Raw genomic sequence first — 25,461 nt, forward strand, 5'->3', positions numbered from 1 at the left:
TGAATGATCATGCACATGTAGAGCCCAGATGTCAAAGAGTCTTAAGACAACGGCATGGTTTGTTGCTGAAGTAGAAGAGAAGGAGAAGACCCAAGAACAAGAGGTGCCAGGATGTAAATACCCACTGTCAGATGTGCACCATGGCTGGCCCTGTCCAGTACACACGCCCCTGTTTGATAAGCAAAGGGCAAGGTGAGTTATATGTGGCTTGGTAACCATGTTTAGGTAACAGACTTCCCCAGGAAGATGGAGTGGGTGACAATATACACTTGAGGTTCACTAGGCTGCCACTCCAGGGCTCAGATGTGATTTCTCTCTTAGTGGCTGTATAGTCACAGTACTCTGGCCATTAAATAGTCATCTCTTCTTCATGTTTCCCTAATGCTCAAGGGCCCCAGCCATCTGCCCCTATGGCTGGCACTAATTGCACAGATCCCATTGAAGCAGGGGTGGGGATGGGAGAGTTGCAGCATCAGGTGTCCCTGCATGGGAGGAGGGGCTCCAGAGGGCCACGGCAGCACCAGGCATTGTTACATGAGACTTCATCAAGATCTTACCAAAAGCTATCTCAGTCAACCCAACTATCTGGCCAAAACCAAAGCAGCCACTCAGGAGTACCCAGACTCTTACCTCCTCTATTGGCCTATGTGCTATCCAGCCATTCCATCTTTCAGGAAGCTATAATTTTTTCTGCCTTTGGGAAGTGTGTGTGTGTGTGTGTGTGTGTGTGTGTTCCTTCATTCAATGTAGACTCAGAGAAAATTAGAGCAGACATCCTACTGTGTTATATGTTTCTTTGCTTATCAGCTCAGAGCTTACAAAGAACACGTTGTATTCTAGGTACTTCAGAATATTCACTGGAAGAAACTTCTACTTTCTGGAAATCAAGTAGCCATGGTATCACATACTCTCCAGAGCCCTGGCCTTCTAGGTCTGGCGGGGCTACTACCCTTCATACATCCCTTCTGGCTAGTCCCCCCTCCCATCAGTCCCTTTCTTTCTAGTCGCGGATCCACAGACCACACTATCTACTGTAACATCCTGACTGACTGGATCACCTTAAGTTATTTGTTTAGCCCTACGTGGAAAAGCTCGTCCTGTCACCCTAAGTAAGCTGCTCCTTTTTTCTTTTAAAGATAGAAATAGGCACATCAACAACCCTCTTCTGATCTTCTGATGCCCTGGGAGATACTAACCTATCTTATTATCTTAAATAGGAAAAACTATAAAGCATTAGGCTTCGGCCTCAAACTGCCTCTTAAGGCATCATCAAAAACCACTTAGGATGCGTTTCTTGAAAGGTAACAAGCATGCAGCGAGATGCCTGCTGCACAGCACCCTATAAACAACCCATGAGGATCCAGGGGACGTAAAGCACTCAGAGTGCACTTGCTAACTCCTCAGCTTCATGTGTGAATCCTTCCCACTGCTTTCACTGGTCCTTTACGGGGACCCAAGAGGAATTCTCTTTCTAGGAGAAGCGGCAGGCAGAAGGAAAGGGAAGAGAAGCTGGAGACATTGCAGGGCGGGTGCTTGCCAGCTTGGCAAACCCTCTGACCCTCGTGCTGGGAAGGGTTTCCTAGATACCAGTCCCAGCCCGGGAACGCCCCCACTGAGTGTGCCCTCTTAACAAAGCAGCCGCAAGAACACCTATAGGGGATTCTTCTGTCTTACCAAGGTATTTGAAATATAACTTTGTATATTTACAAAGGTCTATGGAGCTTCGGGGATGTATTTTTAATTTTTCTAACAACAGCATCCACTTAAGTCATTTTACTCAGAGATGCATATAAAATATGAAGCTGTGGTATTTTAAACTATGGTGTAGGAAACACAGTGCAGGATAAACCTTTACTTCCATAACAAAATGATGGGTGTGTCACGTCCCCTACAGACTATGCGGGTAGGCTACATAAGGATTGGCAGAGTAAGTCAGAATAGGTCACAGAGCTAAAGAAATGTGAAACTGGCCCTTTAAGAGAGCAGAGAGCTAGAAATGCTAGGCCTCTCTCTTGGGGGCATTGTTGGGTTTAAGAAAGAGCAGGGGTCATCTTATTTCATATTTAAGTGAGGACACAAGGAAGAGACAGACTCTGTGATCCAAGAAACAGTTCAAATCAGGCACCTTGATCTTGAACTTTCGAGATTCAGAACCGTGAGCAACAAACTTCTGTTGTTTATGGGCCACCTTGTGGGCCGTGTTCCAGCCCAGGTGTCTGAACAGACTGGGAGCACCAAATCTGCTTCCTACTTCCTGTTACACCAAGCCCAGACAGCCACCAGTTGTCCACTCAGCATCAACTGCTAGTACTGAACTAACAACTGGGGACGCCGATGATCCCGACTTGTACAGCTTCCTATCCACTAAGGCAGGGAACATCCAGATAACACAGATACAAAGGGTTCTAAGTGAACATGGCAAGATAAAGCGAACTCTGTTCAGAGCAGAGGCCTGAGAAAGCCTTTTCAGGAGAAGGGACATGTACTGAGACTGGAAGAAACAGGAAAGGAAAAGAGTATGTGCCACTGGACGGTCCACTGCCTCCCTGTAACTTGGCTACCTGTCACTTCCCAAGGCCCTGCTGCTCTACCAGCTCCTATGTGGAAATGCAGAGCCTCGCCTCTCAAGGAGAAAAGGACACACCCACTCCACTGCACAAAGACCCTTCCAAGTCTAAAGCCCAAGAATCCTGCAGTGCGGTTTTACCCCATCCTTTAAAAGGCTGAAAGAAATGGGTCTATTTAGGGAGAAAGACAGGCAGAAAGGAAGAAGAGAGGTGGGCCCGGAAGCCTCGCTGGATGGGAAAGCACTCTAGTTTTTAGAATCTTCCAAAACATGTGGCTACGACCCCTCTCCCCTGGGAAGGGATAAATGTTCTTTGGGGCAGAGTGTGAGTGTGTGTTTTAAATAAGCATTCTGAGAGAAATGTAACTAGTCTGTTTCTGATTCATTCATAACTCACCAAATTATTGTTTTGCAATCCCCATTTGATGTTCAAGAAACTGCCCAGCCTCCATAACCCCGTTTCTCCCCCTTTGAAGTGGCAGCTGTGTGGACGTCACGGAGCCTGCACTGTACTGAAGAACCAAGCCTGGGGCTCTGGCCCTGAGGTCTGACAAGAAGCAGACCCTTGAAGTCACAACATCCCATTCTACCCTCCTGGGTTCTGTTTAGCAAGCTCCCTGGTGCAAAAATGTTTCCCAATTGCATATCTAAGTAGACCACAGCACGAGGAGAGAAGAGGAAGAGAGACAGCTTATCCCAGTCCTGTGGCTAACACACTGGAGGAAGCCAAGGCATGCTGGCAACTGGTTGAACACAAGGGGGAGTGCCCCCAGCATGTGCCACTTCCGATTCCTGAGGCTTGGCGGAAGCAAGGAGGTCAGCTGAACACAATGCAATGTGGCCTCCAGAAGAATGACTCAGTCAGCTCTGGGTCTAACACATTCTCTACGGGAACTGTATGGTCCCCAGCAGACAGCAAGAATCAAGGGGGGCCACTTCTGGCTGTCATGATACCTGGGTAGAGAATCGAAGCAAAAGGCCAGCAAAACTCCATAGTTGAGAAATACTGTACCCTAACAGCACCCCTACTGAGAGACATCACACCCCAGCAGAAGCCCAACTGACAGATACCATACTTTGTAAGAAGTCTCTACCTACACCTGCTGCCTGCACTAAAGAGGATGGCATTGAGCATGGGGAAATGGACAGAGCCCTGTGTCATCCCCCAAGTGCCAGCTTGCTGCTTCTGTGGCCTCGTAGTCCAGACACGTGTGCCTCGCTCCAGACAGGGGACATGTGACCATAAATAACCCCAAGGTGGAAATCAAGTTACTTTCTAGTGTTTTCAGAAATGCTTCTAGGATTCCATGATGATTCTGTTTCCAGCTACTTTCTTGGTCCGTTAACAGGCACCAGGCATCCCAGAAGCATGGTGTCTCTGTAAGCTGGACATTGCTTTGCCAAGCAGACACCTGACTCGTGGGGTCACGGTATCCTCAGAGTCTCCCTCATCCTCTTCATTGCAAGGAACAAAGCTTGGAATTTACACACAAAACACTTTCAAATTAAATAAAGGCTCCGGGGATCGCGTCAGATGGGATGCTCTCCTCTCATCAGGCGTGCCCCGGCTCTGTTAGGATTAGAAGAGCTTGGGTAAGGCGCTGCCCAACTATGAAGATCCAATAAGCAAAATGAAAATCCTCCAGCCAGTGACTCTCAACTTCCCTAACGATGCAACCCCTTAATACAGGTTCCATATATTGTGGTGACCCCAACCATAAAAATATTTTCACTCCTACTTCATAACTGTAATTCTGCTACTGCTATGAATCATGATGTAAATATCTGACATACGACCCCTTTGAAAGGGTCATTCGACCCCCAAGGGAGTCGCAACCCACAGATTGAGAACTGCTGTTCTTGACCAAAATAACTTCTATATACGCTAAGAATGTGGGAACTGTCTTTCAATGATCCACATGCAGACTTAAAATGTGAACTATCTAATATGCTGAACTAATATGCTAAGCTGTAATTGATGTTCTATATAGTTATTAAGCTCTTCTGCAGGTTTTAGCTCAGATAAAAATTTCAAAGTGCACAACAGCACTGATTGCCTGAGAGAAAGGAATTGAGACTGTGGGAAGAGAAGGGAGAAGCCAACCGGGAGCCCCTGGCATCAGGAGTATTGCAGGCTTCGTGGCAGGCTAGGAGGCATTGAACAGGGTCCTCAATGGGCTGTGTTTCAGTGTCCCTGAGAGGGAGCTGGATGTCACTAAGACCTGTCTACTCTAAAACTCTGTAGGTCAATGTAACCTGTCAACCTTATCAATGAGGGGTGTGTGGTTCAATGTCAGCATCGTCTTCCCTCTGATTACAACTCATAAAAGAATCTATGCGTGTTTGCACACTTGAGGAGGGCTTTGTGTCATCACTCTGAGCTCCACCCCACTCCAATAAGAAAAAATTAGATATTGGAAGTATGCCTGCCATGGAGCGATCACATGTTCTCCCTTACTGAAGGGTCCAGTTAGCATTCAGTTGTCCAACCCTTCTCCAACACTGAAACTGCAATTCTAATGCAACCAAACCAATAGACAACCCGTTCTCCTCGCCAGAGAGTTGTGTGGTAAGCCCCTAAAAGACAAACCATGGTTCAGTCTGCTGCGGGGCACTTGGAAAGGGTTACTACTCTTAAAGGACTCTAAATAAATAAACAATTAGATAGATAGATAGATAGATAGATAGATAGATAGATAGATAGATAGATAGATAGATGATAGATAGATGATAGATAGATAATATGTACTTCCTCCTATGCCTTCTACTCTGCACTCTGCTGCGTCCACTGATAAGGCCATGGACACTGCCACAGACATCTGATTTCCAGGGCCACTTCCCAAGGACTGAGCCTCTCCACTCAAGGTGGCAGAACACCAACAGAAAAACAAGAGCCTGTAGAACACTGTTACCTGGTATGTACCCGGTCCTGGAGACGCCTCTCATCACTTGCTGGCACCTGACTCAATGCTAACGAGGACAGGTGAAGCTTTACACAACTGTCCTGACTCATAAGTAGTAAAAATACTACATTTATATAAAAGATGGGTAAATTCCAAGTATTTCTTTTAAGGCTGAAGCCGTAACAGTTCCAAGACTGGCAGCAAAGACAGTATGTAGTCTTCTGATGAGTGTGGGAGAAGATGAAGGAAGAGGAGGAACGCGCAGGTTAGGAACTACTCACATGGTAGTTAAGGGAGCAGTGAGACCTCTCAGGGACAGACTCCTTGTGCCACAATGGGGCTGGGCTGCAAGAGCCTTGTAAACTAAGAGAGCACCAAATTGCTACCAAGGAAATGGAGAAAATGATCGCTCAGCTGTGGTTACAGTAAACCCAATTGGGGCTCTTTCTCCATTCACTACCATAGCCTGTCCTGCCACACGGCACCAGGGAGATGGAGATACAGAAATCCCAGTGTGGACAGAAAGAGGCTGGATGAGGGTTGTGGTGCAGTCCTGTATCAGCAGCACTCTGCAGTCTAAGGCAATAAAATTGAGAGTTCAAGGCTAGCCTGGGCTACACAGTGAGACCCTACCACAAAAAAAGGAAGGTAGTGGAAAAAGAGAAGAGGAGAGAGAGAAGGGGAAGGAGAGAAGAGAAAAGGAAGAAGAAGGAGAAGAAAAGGAAAAAAAACACCAATGGGCATATTCATTTAACCACTGCTAACACTAGTTCCCCAACTGGAATGAGACTTTGTGAGAGAGGGCTTTGTCCCTTCACTGTCTCAATCCTGGTCTCCGGACTTCCCACCCTCTTACTAGGGACACTTCAGGCCAGATCTGTCTTCATCACAGGGCCACCGGGTGCAGATCAGGGTGAACAGAAGCATCCAGACCTCCACCTAATTGATGCTGTTGGCATTCCTGCCGCCCATGCTGACCATCAAAAATACTTCTAGACCCTGACCGTCTCCCCTACTGGGAAAAACTCTTCTCTGACAACCGCTGCTATGAAATGGTCCCTGGAACTTTGTAGGCTCCCACAAATGTCCACTAGAAGACTTAACCCCTCACAAGATAAGGTAATCACTATGGCATTAGCCACCTGCAGGTAAGGAGGAACTGGTTTTAGACCCCACTGCTACCAAATTCCAGGATACTCAGGTCCTGTCACCTCTGCTCATACGTGACACACACCTTTGATCTTCTCTAGCTGATTTAAATTGCTATCATGCAAACAGGACAACGTCATTCTGTAGTTTAGGGAATAATGACAAGGAAAAAAGCCTCTATCTGTTGGTAACAGACCCATTTTCTTCCCATATTTTTCATTCGGTTGAAAGTGAAAATTGCAAACCATACATAAAAAGGGCCAAGACACTCACAGAGAGGGTTTTGTGTTGTATGACCAGTCTTCTTTGTGGGTATGCCGATAGATATCCTCTTCAATGTGCACTGGAGTTTTGAAATCAAACCAAGGGAAGCCCTGAGCCACCCGTTCCCCCCAGCTTCACCCCGCCTTTCTGCAGGCACTAGGTGCTAGCCTATAGAGCCGGTGGTGGCAGGATGACAGAGACCAAATGGGCACATTAGATCCCCTCAGCTTTCCTAAGCTCTACAACTGAGGGACTCCCATGAGTTAAGAAGCAAGTAGGACAATGGCCACTTCACAAAGGTGACAGGAGAATGTCCTCAGGTGGTCATGCTTGCACTGAGAGCTGACAGAGGAGACAGCGGGCAACACCCGTGGTCTGTGGCAGGAGCAGTGTGTAAGCATGAAAGGCATCGGCTGAGCTGAAGTGTGGTGGGGAGGGGCAGCAGGGAGCACAGCCTGCTCTAGGGGATGCTGGAGAATCCGGCTAGCGGCCTATGGAGACACAGGGATTCCACTGCTACTGCAGCCTATGGAGACACAGAGATTCCACTGCTACTGCGGCCTATAGGACACAGAGATTCCACTGCTACTGTGACCTATGGAGACATGGGGATTCCACTGCTACTGTGACCTATGGAGACACAGAGATTCCACTGCTACTGCGGCCTATAGGACACAGAGATTCCACTGCTACTGTGACCTATGGAGACACAGAGATTCCACTGCTACTGTGACCTATAGGACACAGGGATTCCACTGCTACTGCGGCCTATAGGACACAGGGATTCCACTGCTACTGTGACCTATGGAGACACGGGGATTCCACTGCTACTGTGACCTATGGAGACACAGAGATTCCACTGCTACTGCGGCCTATAGGACACAGAGATTCCACTGCTACTGTGACCTATGGAGACACGGGGATTCCACTGCTACTGTGACCTATGGAGACACGGAGATTCCACTGCTACTGCGGCCTATAGGACATGGAGATTCCACTGCTACTGTGACCTATGGAAACACGGGGATTCCACTGCTACTGCAGCCACTCCCTGTGTGCTCAGAAAGGGCAAATTTACAACACAGTGGAATACCTGTACACATACTACATAGGTTAACATACTACACAGTCCAACATACATCAAAAAAAGCTTAGAAAAGAGGTTAGGGAAAGAGATCATAATATTGGATGAAAAACTGTAAAATATTAAAATGCATCCTCACATTGAAAAATTTCTTAAAATAAAATGACAAAATGTAAAGCACATCTATTAAAGCTTGTCATATCTCCATGAGCCTGTGACAATAAAAGCCAGCCCAAGCAGCCACCAGGGACAGTACCTGTGAGCAGCTTCCCTGCATTTCCCAGGACCACCTGCCTAACCCTGCCAAGTTTTCACTTCTCCTAGGAGAACCTGAAAAACACCAGGAAGCAAGCAAAAGATTTCAAATCAAAGATGCTAATGAATTTGCCTTTTCCCACAAATCTGGTTCAAGTCTTTACAGTCTGGAGATGCGAAAAAACTCATTAACATCATGCAAGGCAGAGATTACACCCCCACGTATGTGCAGCAACTATATAATACACGGAGCTGTAATTAATTGTTAAATGGTGAGTCATCTTTGAGGCTAAGGAACACATTTAAATAGCGCTAAGGGGAAGCCTCCGGCTCCAGGGTGACAAGGAAATCTCCTGGTCACAAAAGCAGCAGCTCCCTGAGAACCCACTCTTTAAGGAAACATGGTTGGGGACACTAGTGTTACAAGCCATAGGGCCTTACTACAGGGACCAGGCTGCCAGGCATGAAGCTGAAACACAGGGTACAGAGGTGCACACTGGAGCATGGGCCTTTCCAGGACAGCTTTGGCCCCGCCTCCACTGCTGACAGCCTTGATAGGACTCCTCCCATGCTCCAGACCTGGCCAACCCACTACCCTGGAGGCTATCCCACCAAGATTGGAAGTCCATTTTCAAACAAAGGCCTCTGGGTCATAAAAATTCATTAAAGCAGAAATAAAAATTGAATCAAACTGACTAGATGTAAATCAAAGGCAGACTCCCAACAAAATGGCAATTGGCTCCAGAGGAACCCTGATGTTGCCAGTCCACACATCAGGTTTTCTTCAGCTAAACTGGTTTGCACGACTTTGTTTAGCAAGGCTATTATTTTCAAGTCAGCCTCAACCTTCCAGATTTAGAAATTAATACAATTCATTTCAATTTGTTGATTATAGTAAAACTTTACTATAACCCATTTGCCTTATTTAGTCATTGACTTAAACATAGGAAAATCTCACTTATCGAAATGTTTTGGGGAGATGGCAGATCTTATCCTTGAACAACTCCAAACTGCTGACTTTTGACAAAAACAAAAACCATGGTTTCAGTACCTGTATCAAACATATTTTAAGCTAAGACCTAAATGAACACTAATAAGTAAAATTAAATTAGTCACTGAAAATTGCTATCCATAATAGGTTTTTATTACATAATAAATAATTGCATTATATCACTAAGTCTTAATTCAATGCGAAACACACACTGTGACAGATTTCCTGGGGTATAATTTGGATTTAAACTGCAGAGCACTCTGGGTTTAATTGGCTGTTCTCAATGGTCCACAAGAGCTTCCAGAGGCACAAGGAACAAGACGGCAGAAGGGGTGGGGCAGGGGACATGATCATCCAGCGCAGACAAATACACTCCCATGTGTGGCATCTCAGCCTCCATGGAGACAATAAGACGGCAAAGGATTTCGATGTCTTCGGTTTGTGTTCTGTGGGGCCTGGGCAGAGTCAAGCATCCTGACTCTGACAGCTTGAGCCTCCAACCTCAGATGAGGCTGGTGGGAGCTGTACCTAGAGCCAGCGGTGCCTGGTGGAGAGCGGGCTGAGGAAGCAGTGCTAGGCATGGGATCTCTGAGCCACAACAGGTGGAGCCAGTCTTTGCAGAGCAGCTTCTGACTGTCCATTGAGAGAAACTGCTAACACAGCCTGGCCTGCTTGAAACCAAAGACACGCTGATGGGGTTCACTTCTTATCACCAGCCCTATCCTAACAGCAAGATGGAGCAGAAGGGGTGTGTATGTGTGAGTGTGTGTGTGTACGCAAGCACTTGCTCGCGCTGTGGAAATAGATGGACGGCAGCATTTTCAGGACACAAGAGTGTACACAGCTTAGGGTACACATGGTCCAGACCCTGCCCCTCTGACTACCCATCCTCCTGGTCCCTCCCCAAACCTTCTATCAGACTATGGATGAGTGCAGGACCCTGCCCCTCTGACTGCCCATCCTCCTGGTCCCTCCCCAAACCCTCTATCAGACTATGGATGAGTGCAGGACCCTGCCCCTCTGACTGCCCATCCTCCTGGTCCCTCCTCACACCTTCTATCAGACTATGGATGAGTGCAGGACCCTGCCCCTCTGACTGCCCATTCTCCTGGACCCTCCCCACACCTTCTATCAGACTATGGATGCAGGACCCTGCCCCTGACTGCCCATCTTCCTGGACCCTCCCCACACCTTCTATCAGACTATGGATGCAGGACCCTGCCCCTGACTGCCCATTCTCCTGGACCCTCCCCACACCTTCTATCAGAGGATGGATGAGTGCAGGACCCTGCCCCGCTGACTGCCCATCCTCCTGGACCCTCCCCACACCTTCTATCAGAGGATGGGTGACTAGCACAGTCTTCATCCTCCGCTGGAGAGAAACCTGTTTTCCAACAGGACCGCTGCCAGCCTTTCTTCTCAAGGTGATTTAACACATAGGGAGTCTGTAGCTACAATTCCACATTATTCATTTGCAAAAACATTGTCTTCCATTATGATTCATAGCAACTATATAATGTTTCAGCTGAGTTACAGCTAGGCAGACCAGCCTGGAAAACTAAGTGCCAGTCACAGCTTTCTCCGCGAGAAACATCAACTTAATAATGAATGGAAACGCAGTTCAAAAGCTGAGAACTACATAAATTACTTTCATGTGTAAAAACTCAAAATGCCTTAGCAATCAAACTCATTCAGATTTTCATCACACCTAAGCTCAGGAATCCTCACTGAATTTTCTCATAACATACCACCTGAGGGCAAGCAAGGAATCCTGGGCCATTTCTCTTGCTTGCTAAGAAGGCTGTCAACTGTTAACTGAGTGAGCTGTCAGTCAGGGGCGGTGCATGCTTCTTTAATCCCAGAACTTGGGAGGCAGAGGCAGGCAGATCTCTGTGGGCTCCAAGGTATCCTGGTCTATGTAGTAAGTTCTATAACAGCACAGAAAGAGTCTTGTCTCAAATATATATATATGAGCTGGCAGATCACAGGGGCTCAAATGAGACAGACAAAAGGAGCTTCCCAGACACACAGGGAGTTCCAGATCCCTGGTAGAGATGTACTGCAGAAAAGCAGCCTGCCTTGTAAATTTCATCAAAATTGCTAAAGTCAAAGCTATTAGTAGAGGCCAAAGGGTCCTCCTAAGTTAGACACTACTAAAGTAAGCCTTGCTCTGCCCAGATGGGGCCCCAAGACACAGCAGGAACAGTACAGTGGCCCTTGGTGGGCATAGCCTCAGAGCAGAGACTGTAAAAACATCTATACTCTAAGAAGTCTCTCTCTTCCCAGGTTGACTCTTCCAGTGATGTAGAATCAAGTGAAAGAACAGATTTGTAAGTTCCTGGAGTTTCTTTCCAAGCCCAACCCACAAATCCTGCAAGGGGGAAGGACCCCATGGATTCAGACATTCCCCGTCCTGAGCACATGGGGCAGGGGAAAGACTCAGAAATGTACTCTCTTGTGGTTTCCTAAAGTCAGGTAAATTCACAACAGTTGTCTTTTAGGATGTTGCCCCCCACCTTTACCATCACCTGCTCCAGGTTCTCACAGGAATGTTGATTTAACTTCATTAAAGTTGTCCAACACTGGACAGCATTTTAACAGAGATTTTGTTTTACTTGTGACAATTCTATTCTCCAGAGAAACCTGGTTCTGAGTTAGCAGGGACATTGAACTGTAGCTCTGGAGCTAGAAAATCCCTTAGGTACTTTTAAACCACCCACCTCGGTCACAGCAAGACTGAAGCCCAGAGACGGATCAGCATCGGTGGTGGTAACACAGCGTTATCCCCGGTGGTCTTACCCTGTCCTGTGCAGGTGATGGAAAATAGGATTCCCTAACTGTGAGTGGCTGCTTTTGTGACCCCTCTGAGGACCTGCTCCTCAACATTTGCCCCATGAAGGAACCAGATGACAAAGGTGTGTCAGCACAGCTGCCGTAGCACAGCACATAAAGATGAATGGTCACTGTACTGTTCTTATCAGTTGGTTTTTAAATACCACCCCACACACACACACTTCCATTCAGAGAAACACATTTGTTTCATTTAAAAAAACAGCATTAGAACATATTCCCTATTTTAGTAACTTGAAACTTTCTCCCAGATCCCATCGGAACCAAAAAGATATCCTAGTCCATGTTTGCTCTTGGGAAACAAGTGTCCCCTGTGTCCTCAAAAGACCTTAGTTTGGACAGCATTCCTCCTTCCTCTGGTGATGGAATCTGCAGATCCTCTCCAGTGTAAAGCTAAGGCTGCAGGGTAAATCCTGAAGAACATCTTTTGGGGGGAGGGGTGGACCCAGAGGCTCCTCCGTGAAGTTTTCCATGGGCAGGTCAGGCCTCTGGAGATGAATGTTCTTACATGGGACGAAGTAGAAGAGCCAGATGGGACATCTGCTGGCGGTCAGTTCAAACCACTAAGTCCCAAATTCCTCTGGTCACTGTAACACCGAGTTCACTTCGGGGGAAAGTATGTGTGAACACTCACAGAGCAGAGGGGGTGTGGTTAGAGACAACAAACTCATCAATAAAAAGCATGGGGGGGCATAAGGGACCATGGAATGCTCAGCTACAAAGGGGGTGTTTATATCACACCCCATCCCCAAGGCTCAGGAACCAATATGACAGAGGAGGTGGGAAGACTGTAAGAGCCAGAGGTGCGGAGGACAGGCACAAAACTGCATCCCCCGGGCATAGCAGGACCACGGCGCTCATCAATACAGCAGCTGTGGCTGCCAACATAAGACCCACACAAGACCAAACCCACCAACATTCAGCATGGAGTGGGGAAGAGCTCTAAGGAGGTATAAGCTACTCTATGGCTTCTCTGGGAGGGAGAGACAGTCATTTTTTCTTTAAGGATGTGGCCCCTGACAGGTTGATAGTGCTCTTGAGGATGGCTCCATACTCAGAGGCACAAATTGGAATCCATGGGATACTAAAATTTTTAATAAAAGGACACAAAGTTAAAAGTAGGGAGGTGGGAGTGGACCCAAGAGGGTATAGCCAGAGTCTCCCAGTGGGACTTTCAGTGATCATAAAAGGCACATTCCTGTCTCAAAAGGAGAGGAAATAGTCTCACGGCTCAAGTAGACAGCTGGCTCTCTAGGCCAGGACAAGGTCATGTCATTTCAAATGGAGGATCAGCGTACAGTTGTATATGAAGGCCCAATCCAAGCTATCCCTGCTTCCTTTGATTGACCACTCCCCATCATCATGTACACAGGACCCTACTTCTTCCACAGGGAAGCTCTACCCAGCCCTCAGCAGTCACAATAGCCTTGAACCTCTCCTGGCCTTCCCAAGTGAGTAAATAGGTTTTTGCAGTAGATATGTTACTGATATCCACCAAACATTCTGGGTTCACAGTTAGACTCCATTCCAGTCTCCTGCAGGAATCAGGGCCATGAACTCTTAGGAAGTCGTGAGCCAATTCTCTACCAGTACCCTAAAATTTGGTCCCAACTTAAAGCACCCTTTCTTGTTCTGTGTCTGTAAGCTAAAGATCATGCAGAGAAAACGTCAAGACCCACAGTCTTCTACGGAGAGCACAGTTGTGAGGCAGGAGCCTCAAACCCTGCATTACCCTCCTGGCACCCTAATATGCACCTGGGATATACATATGGGTGGAATATATGAACCTTTCACTGGAAAGCCATCAAGAGTTGGGGATGTTTGTTAATGCAGTGAGGCACCTCTGACTATTGCATTATCCCCAAGGCTTCCATGGTCATCTCCCTAATCTCTTGCCCATTCACCTTGCCTATACAGTTGTATGTCAATTTCAAAACAGAAGTGCCTATTTCCCATCGGATCGCCTACTCCAGGAAGGGAATGGCATCCTTCTTCTCTTCCCTCATGCTTATGCCTCCCGTCTGAAACACTTAGCACATGCTCTCATTACATAAACAATGAAACAAGAGTGGATGCCAGAGTCCGGCTGAGCCAACACAAGCAACCATACCTTAAAAATTAATATAACATCAGCTTCTAATCCAAGCTTCCTTCCTCCTGATTCTTCTCTATGTAGTTTAGAAGAATGGACAAGTTCTTTATTCTTTGAGCTGCATGATCAGGAGATCACCCTTCAAAACTCTTTTATGAAGTAGGGAACATTCCCTTGCAGTGCGCTTCTTTTTGACTTACCAGCCCTTAAATTCCTCAACATTAATAATAGCTCATTGACAATTAATTTTCAACATATCAGTTTTGACATTCAGAACATAACAGCCAGTGGGGAAAAACTGTACATTAACTTCCTACTTCCTCTTGCTACCTCCTACTTCCTGTTTGTGTGACCACAATGGGTCCACCAAACAAAGAATTATTTTCTCTCCCTCCCTCCCTCCCTCCTGCTCTCCTCTCCTCTCCTCTCCTCTCCTCTCCTCTCCTCTCCTCTCCTCTCCTCTCCTCTCCTCTCCTCTCTCTCTCTCTCCACCCCATGAAGGCTGAGTTTACATTTTCCATGCTTCTGCCTGCATATACCTCTGCCTACCCGAGACAAGAAGTCACAAGTGATGATGCCTTAATTTATTTATTTATTTAGGCCCATTATTATTCCCTTGTGGTCTAGTCTAGGATTCCAACCCATATTCTAATGTTATATAATATGTGGTCTTCCCTTACATTTAATTCTTTCTGGAAACGCCTTCAGAAATCAATCCAAAGGGGTGGCTTAAGAAAACATTTATCAATTCAGTAAAATTTCCAATGAAAAATCGTTAAAAAAATTAATATAACAAAACCAGCCACAACAGAAAGCCCAAGTCTGGAGTCTCCCCTGGAGAAATGTATTCCTCATCTAGATACATGGAAAGGTGAGGCCTCGGAGGAAAGAACTCACTGTTGTATGGAGACTGTGGCTTCTTATCTGGAGACTGATTCAGGGCTCTGGTTGTGTTGTCTAAGCCAAGGAGATCATGTCTAGCTTTCAAAGGCTGCTTAAAGATTGAGAACTGTTATCCATTTGCAAAATTATTCTACACTGAGAATGAACCAGTAGGGAAGAGGGAACATGTGGCTGGCCTCGGCCACAGTGACTCACCTGACATAAGAAACGTTCAAATAAAATGGCATGAGACTGTGACATCCCTTGCTAAAGTGAGGTGCTCATTAAGAGCTCTGCTAATGAGCGCTATCCAGAGAAACAGAAGGGAAGAAGAAAAAGACCTCCTAAGAACACCTGGGACAAAGCTTCAAGGGAAGTCAGTGACCCTTGAAGTCACCAGCAAGAGAGCGGAGGCCCTGAATGATCTCCTCCTGATCATGCTCAGACTGGGATTCTGAGCCCAGGAGTCAAGGCCAGAGGAAGGATCTTTTAGGTTATTCCATTAAAGGAATAGCACGCCCCATTAGGACGGACTCTTTGTTAGTGAAGGAAGATCTTCTTTTGCACTAAAAATGAGATGATGTGAACAAAACCCTTTCAAATGTATTTGAAAGGAGATCTTTCTTGAGCATAATCCATTACCATAAATGTCTTCCTCCTATTGCCTCATTAGCAATATTGTACTTCAGTGTGAAATGTGGCGTTTAAACATTGCCAACAGATTGAAACAAAAGACTTGAAAATACTTTAAGACAGAGAATCATACGACTCTCCTGCCAGGCAGCCTTCTCCCGAGTAAGGTTTCTTACTCGGTATGTGACTGCTCAGTGAGAAGCTGTACTTCCAAAAGAGGGAGGCCAACTCATCCCGTGTTCCTACCCCATTGTGTTCTCCAAACATTTTCATCCCTCCAGCCAGGGCTTAACTAGTCTTGAGTGCAGCCTTGGGCTTCCTGTCGTTGCTGGGTTTGCTCCATTAATTTTTAGGGCGCGCAGCTTGTGTTGTCTCAGCTGCACTATCATCCACTCATGTTTCACTCTCCAGGTGACGAAAGCACCTGCTAGGGGGTGTAAATGGGGGACCTACAGGATAAGGATAATGCTGCCCTCTTTCCAGAGGAGGTGATCTGATGGAAAGTGGGTGCTCCCATTTTAAAACTGAAGTACAACCATGTAGACAAGAGGATGAACAGGAAGTGAGCAGATGACCCTGGAAGCCTTGGGAAATTATGTGCATTCCTCAGGCTTTTCTCTTCCAAAACTCTCAGCCATTTGATAATTTCATGTATAGAATTTATTCTCACTCTTCTTTTAATGGATATGAGGCAACTAATTTAATATCATCTGTATGGGATACTCTGAAATTTTCCAGAGATCACCTCTGAATTAGTCTGCTTTCCATTGCTACGACAAAATACCTGTACTCAATGATGTAATAAAGAGAAGATGTTTTATTTGGGCTCATGGTTTCAGAGCCCTCGCTTATTGGGTCTGTGGTGAAGCAGTACATCGTGGTAGAAGCTACATGATAGTACCTGGAAGACAGAGAACCAGGAAGAGCCAGGCGCCCAATGACCTTAACTTCCTCCCACTAAATCCTACATCCTTGAGCCAAGTCCTCAAAACATGAGCCTCTGGGAATCATCAAACTAAGACATGCACTTACACTTCATGGTTACAAATAAAACATCAAAATTATAGGGTCTGTGAATCTGGCGCAATCTAGGCTAGAAACTGAGCATCAAGTCACTAAAACAGAATTGCGTATTCCTTTCTTCTCTGGAGATAGGGATGCATGGGATAGACAAGATTTAATCCGTCCGGTGACTCCATTAGCATAACAGGCTCAACCCCAGTATTCACAAGTTTCTCACTGTCCTATGAAACCCTTCAAAGCTGAAACCAAAATAAAACTAGATTTGTAACACTGTAAAAATCAAAATGAATATTTAACTCAATACCTACAAATACTGTGTCAGTTAGGAAAATGTAGCTCAATTCACTGAGTTATTGATCAGTGTCATAGAAATTAGCTTGAAAGACCAAACTGATTTATTCCTAGCAAAGCTCATTCATCTAAAAAGTACAACAATGCCTTCTAATCTCATTACAGCAAACATATTCTCTTTTATGTGAGCTGTGGGTACATTGTGATACATTTGGTGTATTAATAGACTGCAGTTACCAAATACCAGGGGCTTCAAGCAATTTCAAACCAAAACCAATCAGGGAAAGAGGTGGGATCTACAGTGAGATCCACACCCACAAGAAGTTGTTTTGTTTATTTTAACTGTGAGTGGAAAGACTTCCTTGCAAGCCCCTGCTCCTCCTACAGACATCTTCTCAAGACCAGGTGAGTAATTTAAATAGACCTAGAAGTCTCAAGGAAACAGAAGCTGTCATCAAAAACCTCCCAACCATAAAAAGCCCAGGGCCAGATGGTTTTAGTGCAGAATTCTACCAAAACTTCCAAGAAGAGCTAATACCTATACTCCTCAATGTATTCCACATAATAGAAACAGAAAGGTCATTGCCAAACTCTTTTTATGAAGCTATAGTTACCCTGATACCAAAACCACACAATGACATTACTACGAAAGAGAATTAAAGACCAATCTCACTCATGAACATCGATGTGAAAATTCTCAATAAAATACTGAATCCAAGAACACATCAAAAAATCATCTGATCATCTTTTAAAGCAGAGGAATGACCCCATTCGCCGCATCTCTGCTACTGGAGCTTGGCCAGTCCCATTCTGTCCCACTTGCTAGTTTATGGTGACTGGCCCACACCCTGGAAAAGATAAGTTTCACAATTCCCCTAAGAGAACTGTCCTTCCATTTTGTGGCCATGATGTAGGAACTCCAAAGAAGGTACAGATACCGTCCTGGTCCAGACATCAGCCTTGGGCCAAGGGAAGGTTCTGTGTGCTCCCTCTGCCACTTTGCCACTCTAAATGTAGATCATCAATGTAGTACAACTCCTCTGGCTCAAGGGTAGTGGCTGCCATGAAAAGGCAGCTTTCTTAGGGAGAAAAACAGACAAAAGTGCTAGACTTGAACTCTGTTAGAGTGGGTCTTATCCAAGCCCCACCATCTAGAAGCTGCATAGAACAATCCTAAGTGATCACTTAACCTCTCCTAGTTTCTCATCCATAAGACACAAAGAACAGTATGCCTTCACAGAGGAATGGCAAGATTACTGTAAACACCACCCAGGAAAGGCCCTGGAAACAACAATGAATAATGTATACCAAGAGTTTATGTGCATGGGCCTTCTGACAACAGTAAAAGCTCAAAGTAGTGGCAAGGTACAGGATGATCAACAGTTGGAGCATGCCAGTAGATGGTCTGGGGGACAGTACCAAAAAGAGAACAAAGAAGTGTCCCAAGTGCTTAACATGACAAACTTTGGCGTCACTGACGTGAATACAAAGTCCTAGTTTAGTGACCTGAAAGTCATGTGACCTACACTGAGCCTTAATTTTCTGTTCACTGAAGCTAATAAAAAGCAACATCATAAGACTGTCAGGAGATTAAAGGTCATGTTTGTCAGCGGCTTGGCATGAAGCCTGGCATACAACCATGAACCATGGAATCATATTATTAATTTATATCCAAATTACATTCATATGATGGAAATCTGTAAGTACCGGATTTCAGGTAGAAGTAGGAACCAGTCAGTATCAAAAAATCCACAGGCAATATGTACTTGGGGCTCCCTGCCTCCACTTCTTCATCCTCCACTCTCTGCTCTTCTCTGTGGCCATCTATCTTCCTGCTCTTTCTCTCCTATCTGTCTGTCTGTCACCATCTTCTAGATCCCTGTAGATTTCTCCTCTCTGACTCTGTCTCAACCTCAGCATCTCTTTCTCTTACATGTTCATAGATAAAATCCCAGAGGACTCTCTTCGTCCTTTTGTTACTTTAAGACAAAATTTAAGAGTTGTTGGTACGACCTGGTGGTAGGGTACCTATCAAACATATGCTCAGACTTTGGTTCACCCTCAGCCACTGCAAAAATAAGAATAAGATCCAAGTTCTTTGGGGCAGAGGGCACAGTGACCACTGCAAAGCACCCTCTCTACCAGTGGCATCTCTCTCTGTTTGCCACTCCTGGATCCCCTTACAATCAACCCCCTCCTCCCCATGCCTCCACCCTCAGCTAGCTGCCCTGGCCAAAACATAGGGACAAATTTTACCTCTAGTCTATGTGGCAACTGACCAGAAGGCTCAGAGGAAAACAGGTAAGACTATTATCTCATCTCAGGACATTATAGAAAGGGGAACTCTATTGTGACGATCACATTCTAACTAGTCCTTGGCCAGACAGCTGTCTCATAAGAAGGTAAGGCCTTGGGAGCAGCTCGCCAAGACCCACAGTCACAGACACACGAGGAACAGCTGTTGACATGAATTTCTTCACTGCTCCCTTAGAGCGGGGTCAAGGCAAGTGCTTAAAATGGAAGCCATAATATGTTTAGGGAATACCTGATGAATCTGTCACTTTCCTCAGCCCACAGGCCGTTGTGGACACTCATCTCATTAAGACCAGAGTATCCCATGCTGTAGGATGCCAGGCTAGTGCTCAAGAAGCAAGCTAGGAGTCGACTAGAGAAGGGAAGCACTGCCAGGGCCACAAGCAGGGCCTGTGCTGGTGTCCTGGTTAGGTGTGACAAAGAATGGCTTCCGTTCCCAAAACACATTTCCTTGCAGTCTGGAGGCTCGAGATCTGAGGTCAAGATAAGGGAGGACTGGCTACTTCTGACACTTCTTGCCTTGACTTCTTGAGGGGGTGTCTTCTCTCTGCATCCTAGGATGGTCTCTCTTCACATGCCCACGACCTAGTCCTGTCTTCTCATAGGGACACTCACAGCGCTACATTAGTGCCAACCCTAACAACCTCACTGTAAGTTAACTGCCTCTTTAAAAAGCCCATCTCCCAATACTGTCACATTCTGCGTATCTGGGTTCAGGATATCAGTGTATGGATTTGAGGACACAGAACTCACCCACAGAGCCATGCACGGTCATGCACAAGTCAGTTTCAGGGCCTCAGCCAGGCTCTGCTACGTGAGAGGAAGGAGAGTGGAGGGGGAAACAGGGGAGGTGCCACAGGAGAGGGACTGACCCGTCTCACCTGGGAATCCTTTGCCCTAACTCAACCCTGTCTGTGGCACACTAGTACAGGTAGTAATCTGGTGTAACCAATGAGGTGTGAGTGACAGAACCACAGAGCTCAAATGAGAGGAAACCTGGAAGGTACAGAGATGGTGACAACCGAATTTACTGATTGGCAAGACGTAAGACAGTTCTGTTGGGTTAGAAGTATACAGCTGGCCCAGAAGAAATGAGTCACCGATCCAGAAAGCCTGGGGCTTCTGCTGGAGTCGGGTTCCCTAAGGAAGACTGCTCAGGACTCTTTTCTTGAAAAGTTTCAACCCAGCTAAGAAGCAGACACTCAGAGAAAGTAGGACATTCAGTTCTTAGTGCCCAGTACTAGAGGGTCAAGGACAAAGGGGGACGAAGACACAGTGCTTCTGACAGAGGTGATTTCTTTGCGTGCTTCACCAAGGCATTTTAAGCCCCTGTCTTCCTCACTGCAACTGTAAGCTCCATGAGGGCAGGCGTTGACTTGGCTTCCACAAGACTTCCAGAGCTGGCAACAGTGTCTGGTGCTTGGGAGATAATGAGGAAATGCTTCCTACACAAATAAACCAACACGTAGGAAGGTACTCGAGGCATGCTTTGACTCTTCCATATTCTAGATGTAGCAGGCAAATCACAACCTCAAGTCAGTGTGCTCTATTTAGTTATGGCTACAAACGGCAAGGAATCTGTACCCTCAAGTCTTAACCCAAGATGACAAGCTTACATAAGCTTACTAGGGAGCAGTCATTCAGTCATTCTGGAGCAGACAAGAGTGGTTAGAAATCTCTGTTCTTGTCAGGAGGTGGTGGCACATGCCTTTAATCCCAGCACTTTGGAGGCAGAGGCAGGTGGATCTCTGTGAGTTCGAGGCCAGCCTGGTCTACAATAGCTAGTTTCAGGATAGGCTCCAAAGCTTCGGAGAAACCCTATCTTGAAAAAAGAAAAAAAGAGAAAGAGAGAGAGAGGGAGAGGAAAGGGGAAAGGGGAAAGGGGACAGGGGACAGGGGACAGGAAAGGAAAGGAAAGGAAAGGAAAGGAAAGGAAAGGAAAGGAAAGGAAAGGAAAGGAAAGGAAAGGAAAGGAAAGGAAAGGAAAGGAAAGGAAAGGAAAGGAAAGGAAAGGAAAGGAAAGGAAAGGAAAGGAAAGGAAAGGAAAGGAAAGAAATCTCTGTGCTTGTTTCAGTGGGCCACCAAGATCCCAGGAAGAAGAGGGAGAGTTCCTCTCATCCACCATGAGCATGCTGGGAGACATGCTAAGAATAAAGACATCAGTTAAAACACCCAGGCCCCCTAGCTCAGGAGACCTGACGAAGAACCATCTCTCTCTGCTGATGTCCTGCTCCTGCCCCTCACACACACCTGAAAATCCTTTAGAGAAGCGACATCCGCTCTGGCGTCTGCAGTGCCAGGAAATCAGGAGCAGCTGGCAGTGCGGGACAGAGTAGAGAGGACATTCCTTTCAGATAAGGAATGAGCCAATTAGGAAAATTACAAAAGCTTTCAAAGCAGGCCCATGCTGGCTCTCCCGTTCTGCCTCTTTTTCACTAGGGCATAATTCATGAACAGTTTTAACATTTGCCAGAAGTAGTTGGAAACATTTCCCATGTCAACCTTTCACACACGCTACAACCGAGAATCCTGTGAACCTCTGGGGACAGCTGATGACAGACCTCTAGCGCCCCAGCTGCTTGCCAGAGTTCCAACCTGGGGATGCTCTGGACGCGGAGCACATCATTTCATTTCCTAGACCCACGAGCACAAAGGTGCCCTTTAGTATTTGTGGGACCATAAAGCACTGACGGTCCAAATGGTGATTTGGGGAACTCTCTTTACAAAAGTGCATACACGCATAGGGTGAGGGAATCTTTCTGCACAGGCAGTCCCCTGCGTACATTGGTTTGAGCCAAGATTTATAACGTTCTCCTTAAAAGACGTATTTTTATTTATGTGCACACGTGCATGTGAGTAAAGGTGCCCGTGCAAGCAAGACGATGTCAGATCCCCTGGAACTAGAAACAATGAGGCGTGTGAGGCGTTCAACGCGGGTGCTGGAAAAACAAGCTCACATCCCCTGCAAAGTAGCATGCACTCTTAACCCCTGAGCCATCTCTCCGGCCCTGATTCTTCAACTTGATGGCTACACGAAAACAGTCTGCATCTAGCAGAAACCACACTTCAAACTTTTCATTTCAGTCTCGGTCTTTCCCAGGTTAGTGAAATCTGGCCCCATCGACAAAGGGAAACAAGCAACAGAATGTGTGCCGGGTGGCTGACTGAGGTTTGGCCATCGAGGTGTATTCAGCGTGTTTCAACAGAGACACTCTGACTTCAATGGATCTGGACAAAGCGGCATGTATTGAAGAACACCTAGATATTTCCAGCGTGTCCCCTGACCTGGCGGTACAGCAGAATCATTTGCACAGTTTACCTAGTTCTGTGCAGTTCCTCCCCATAAGCCACCAACACAGGGGACTTTGTAGTTCGGAAGCTCATAAGTAGGTCCTGGCAACTGTGCACCAGTCTGAGACCAAAGCTTTAGGAACTTCTAACATGGGGACTCATGGAGCTCAGGGGAAGTGTTTCCACTTTCCTCCAAAGTCAGAAAGAGAGCGAACCTTCTTTTAGTTTCTTTCCGTTGACTCGTTCAACCCGACCCTCACAGACATGTGAAGGAATATTTTCCCACTTGACATTTAACCAGTGAGGAGTGAAGCCAGTCTGAGGGCTTGTGAGCTTACGAGCACAGGGCAGTCTAAGGACAAGACTGAGGATGGAACCAGGGGACCCAATTCCCGAGTCTATCCTTGCAAGGAGGCACCATAAAATCCCACCCTGCTGGGCTGTGTACAGGCTTCTGGGTAAGTGTCTTTGTCACAAGGCTCTCTCTACTGTGTCACCAATGCCTCCTAATGTCCTTATGTTCCCTCAGAGCAGGGTACAGGAATCAGTTCCTGGCACAGTCTGCTCCACAATGGTGTCTAGACCAAGACTCCCTGGGCAAACGTGAGACCCAAGGTGAGGAATGGAGGGCTAAGCTGGCCACTACCTAGTTCTGTGCAGGTAGAACTATAGAAACTTCAGTGGAGAAGCCATTTTCCCAGGATGAACTCAGGTTTTGTGACCTTGGTAATATAAGACACCAATGACATCACCACGCCTCCCCTATGTGCCAAAACTGCAAATCTCCAGAAATATGAGCCAACTTCACATTGAAGTAGCATAAAAGGGGGGAAATCCCAATAAGGAGAAAAACTATGAAAAGACATTGGGAAAGGACCTAGTGGAAGAAGCAAGGATACTACCTGCAGAGAGCCCAGGACAGGAACTAACAGCACAAGGATGCTGACACCTGGATCTGGGCAGCACCTCCTCCCTCGCTCATATGATCTTAAGTGGGCGGGCTTCTCACTGGGGATATATGGCTTCAAAGCAGGTACCATCATTAATGAAAGTTGTGCACGAGACACCTCTACTCTTGCGTCTTCTCAATCGTTCCCTCCTTGGTTTGCCCTTCTCCTTTACTACTTGTCCGCGCTTGGCTCCCCTTTCCAGATCATTCTGCGGTCTTTGTCCAGCTGTAGCCTGGAGATACTCACCTTGCTGGGGTGGATGCCCACATGGACAGATGTATCATTAGCCTTTTCTCCTTGCACTCGTCAGTGTAGATGACGTATCTCTTCCTGTACACTTGGACCACTGTGCCAATCTGCTGGCCTCTGTAGTGTCCTCAGACAACCTGAACCTCATCATTCTTCTGAATGGACATAGATCAAACGTTGTACTTCTGTCTCAGCTCTTTGGAAGGAGGGGAAGACGGGATCTTCTTCTGAATATGAGAAGGTGCACTAAAATGCCATTTGTGGTCCTTGCTTTGGTCGGAAGTCACAAAGGGACTTCATTTTGGTGGCTACCCCAGCTTTTTTTTTTTTTTCAGAAATAAACTCACATATCAGCCCGTCAATTCCTTTATGCTATTAAATTTTCCTTTATGATATTTCAGGCAGTCACTCAACCTCTGTTTACATGTTTTTAGGGGTGGAAAACTTATGTTCTCTCTATATTATCCATTTCTGAACAGCCTGTCACTGAAGTAAGATATAGCCTATATAGGTCAATTCTCCAGCAACAATAACTCAGGCCCAGCTTCCTCCCTCCCTACAGGATCCTCTGGGAAGACATCTTCTTGCCTGAGTCCTCAGCTGTTCAACATGGGCCCTGGGCACTGCATCCCTTACAATGCATTTCTCATCTATAGAATGGTAACAACAACCATATCTATGCCATGGGACTGTGCTGGGGAAAGAAAAGCAAGTTGCAATTAAACAATGCCACGTGTATCAGCCAGTTATCCTACAACAACTTCAAGATGTTGGCTATAATCACTCTCACTTTTTCCCTGGTCTACTCATTATTCATCTGTGGATTCAGCTTGGGGTTGTACCATATTTTAGCAGCACTGATCAGGAAGATAAAATAAAATGGGCACTTCTTTGTTTGGTTTCCCGTGTGTTCATTTTCAAACTGACAGTCCCTGTCATGAATCTGGACCACGGTATTTTGGAACCTAAACATGGGCACTCCAGTGCTCTAGTGTGTCCAAGCTGGCAAACCAGTCTGCTGTGCTCACACTGTAACCTGCAGTGAACCAAGGTCTTTGGAACTCCAAACCTGGAGACCAAAGACTTGAGATCCCCTGCCTCTCTGACATGATCAGGTTTCAGCTCCACATTTTATAGAGAATGAAACTGATTCAAATATATTTTCTGGCTCCCCAAAGTTGGCACTTGACATACATAATCATCATCATCACATTCTCTCTACCCCCAGGACTGTCCACACACAGCCTTCCATAGAAAGCTTCATTAAGCAACTCTACGGTCTCCCTTGGCAACCTCATGGGACAGACACATCAGCTGGTTTGGGGAAGTGTTGTGCTGTAATTCAGTCTGCAGCTTTACAGCCAGCCATCTTCACTGTGGTTTGACTTTCTTCCCTATGTGTAGGCTATTCTAGAAAGCAGCACTCTGAATAGTAGGGGGTGCACTTTGAAATCAATCTAAAAAGCTATACACAAAAGTTAGACACCCCAACTTATGTGTAGATCAGTAAGGAGAGACCTAGTGAGACCTAAATATCTTTGAGCAGAGAATGAAGATCTTAAGTTTATCCTCCCAGTGATTCACACCCTGGTTCCATTCCCCACTGACTCATCCTGCAGGGACAGCTGACTCCCTGACAGGCAGAAGGGTTCTCTTGGCATGCTATGACCAGGTC

General features: G+C 46.3%; 1 protein-coding gene across 35 annotated transcripts in view; it reads right to left on the minus strand.

The window, feature by feature from the left end:
• The window catches only part of Cacna1c (calcium voltage-gated channel subunit alpha1 C), a 662,482-nt gene that overhangs the window by 427,427 nt on the left and 209,594 nt on the right, over window positions 1–25,461 (minus strand). The window lies entirely within an intron of this gene.

This window comes from Alexandromys fortis, unplaced genomic scaffold, assembly GCF_014885135.2.
Source record: "Alexandromys fortis isolate MF-2015 unplaced genomic scaffold, M_Fortis_MF-2015_v1.1 scaffold_59, whole genome shotgun sequence".
Classification (NCBI taxonomy): domain Eukaryota; kingdom Metazoa; phylum Chordata; class Mammalia; order Rodentia; family Cricetidae; genus Alexandromys; species Alexandromys fortis.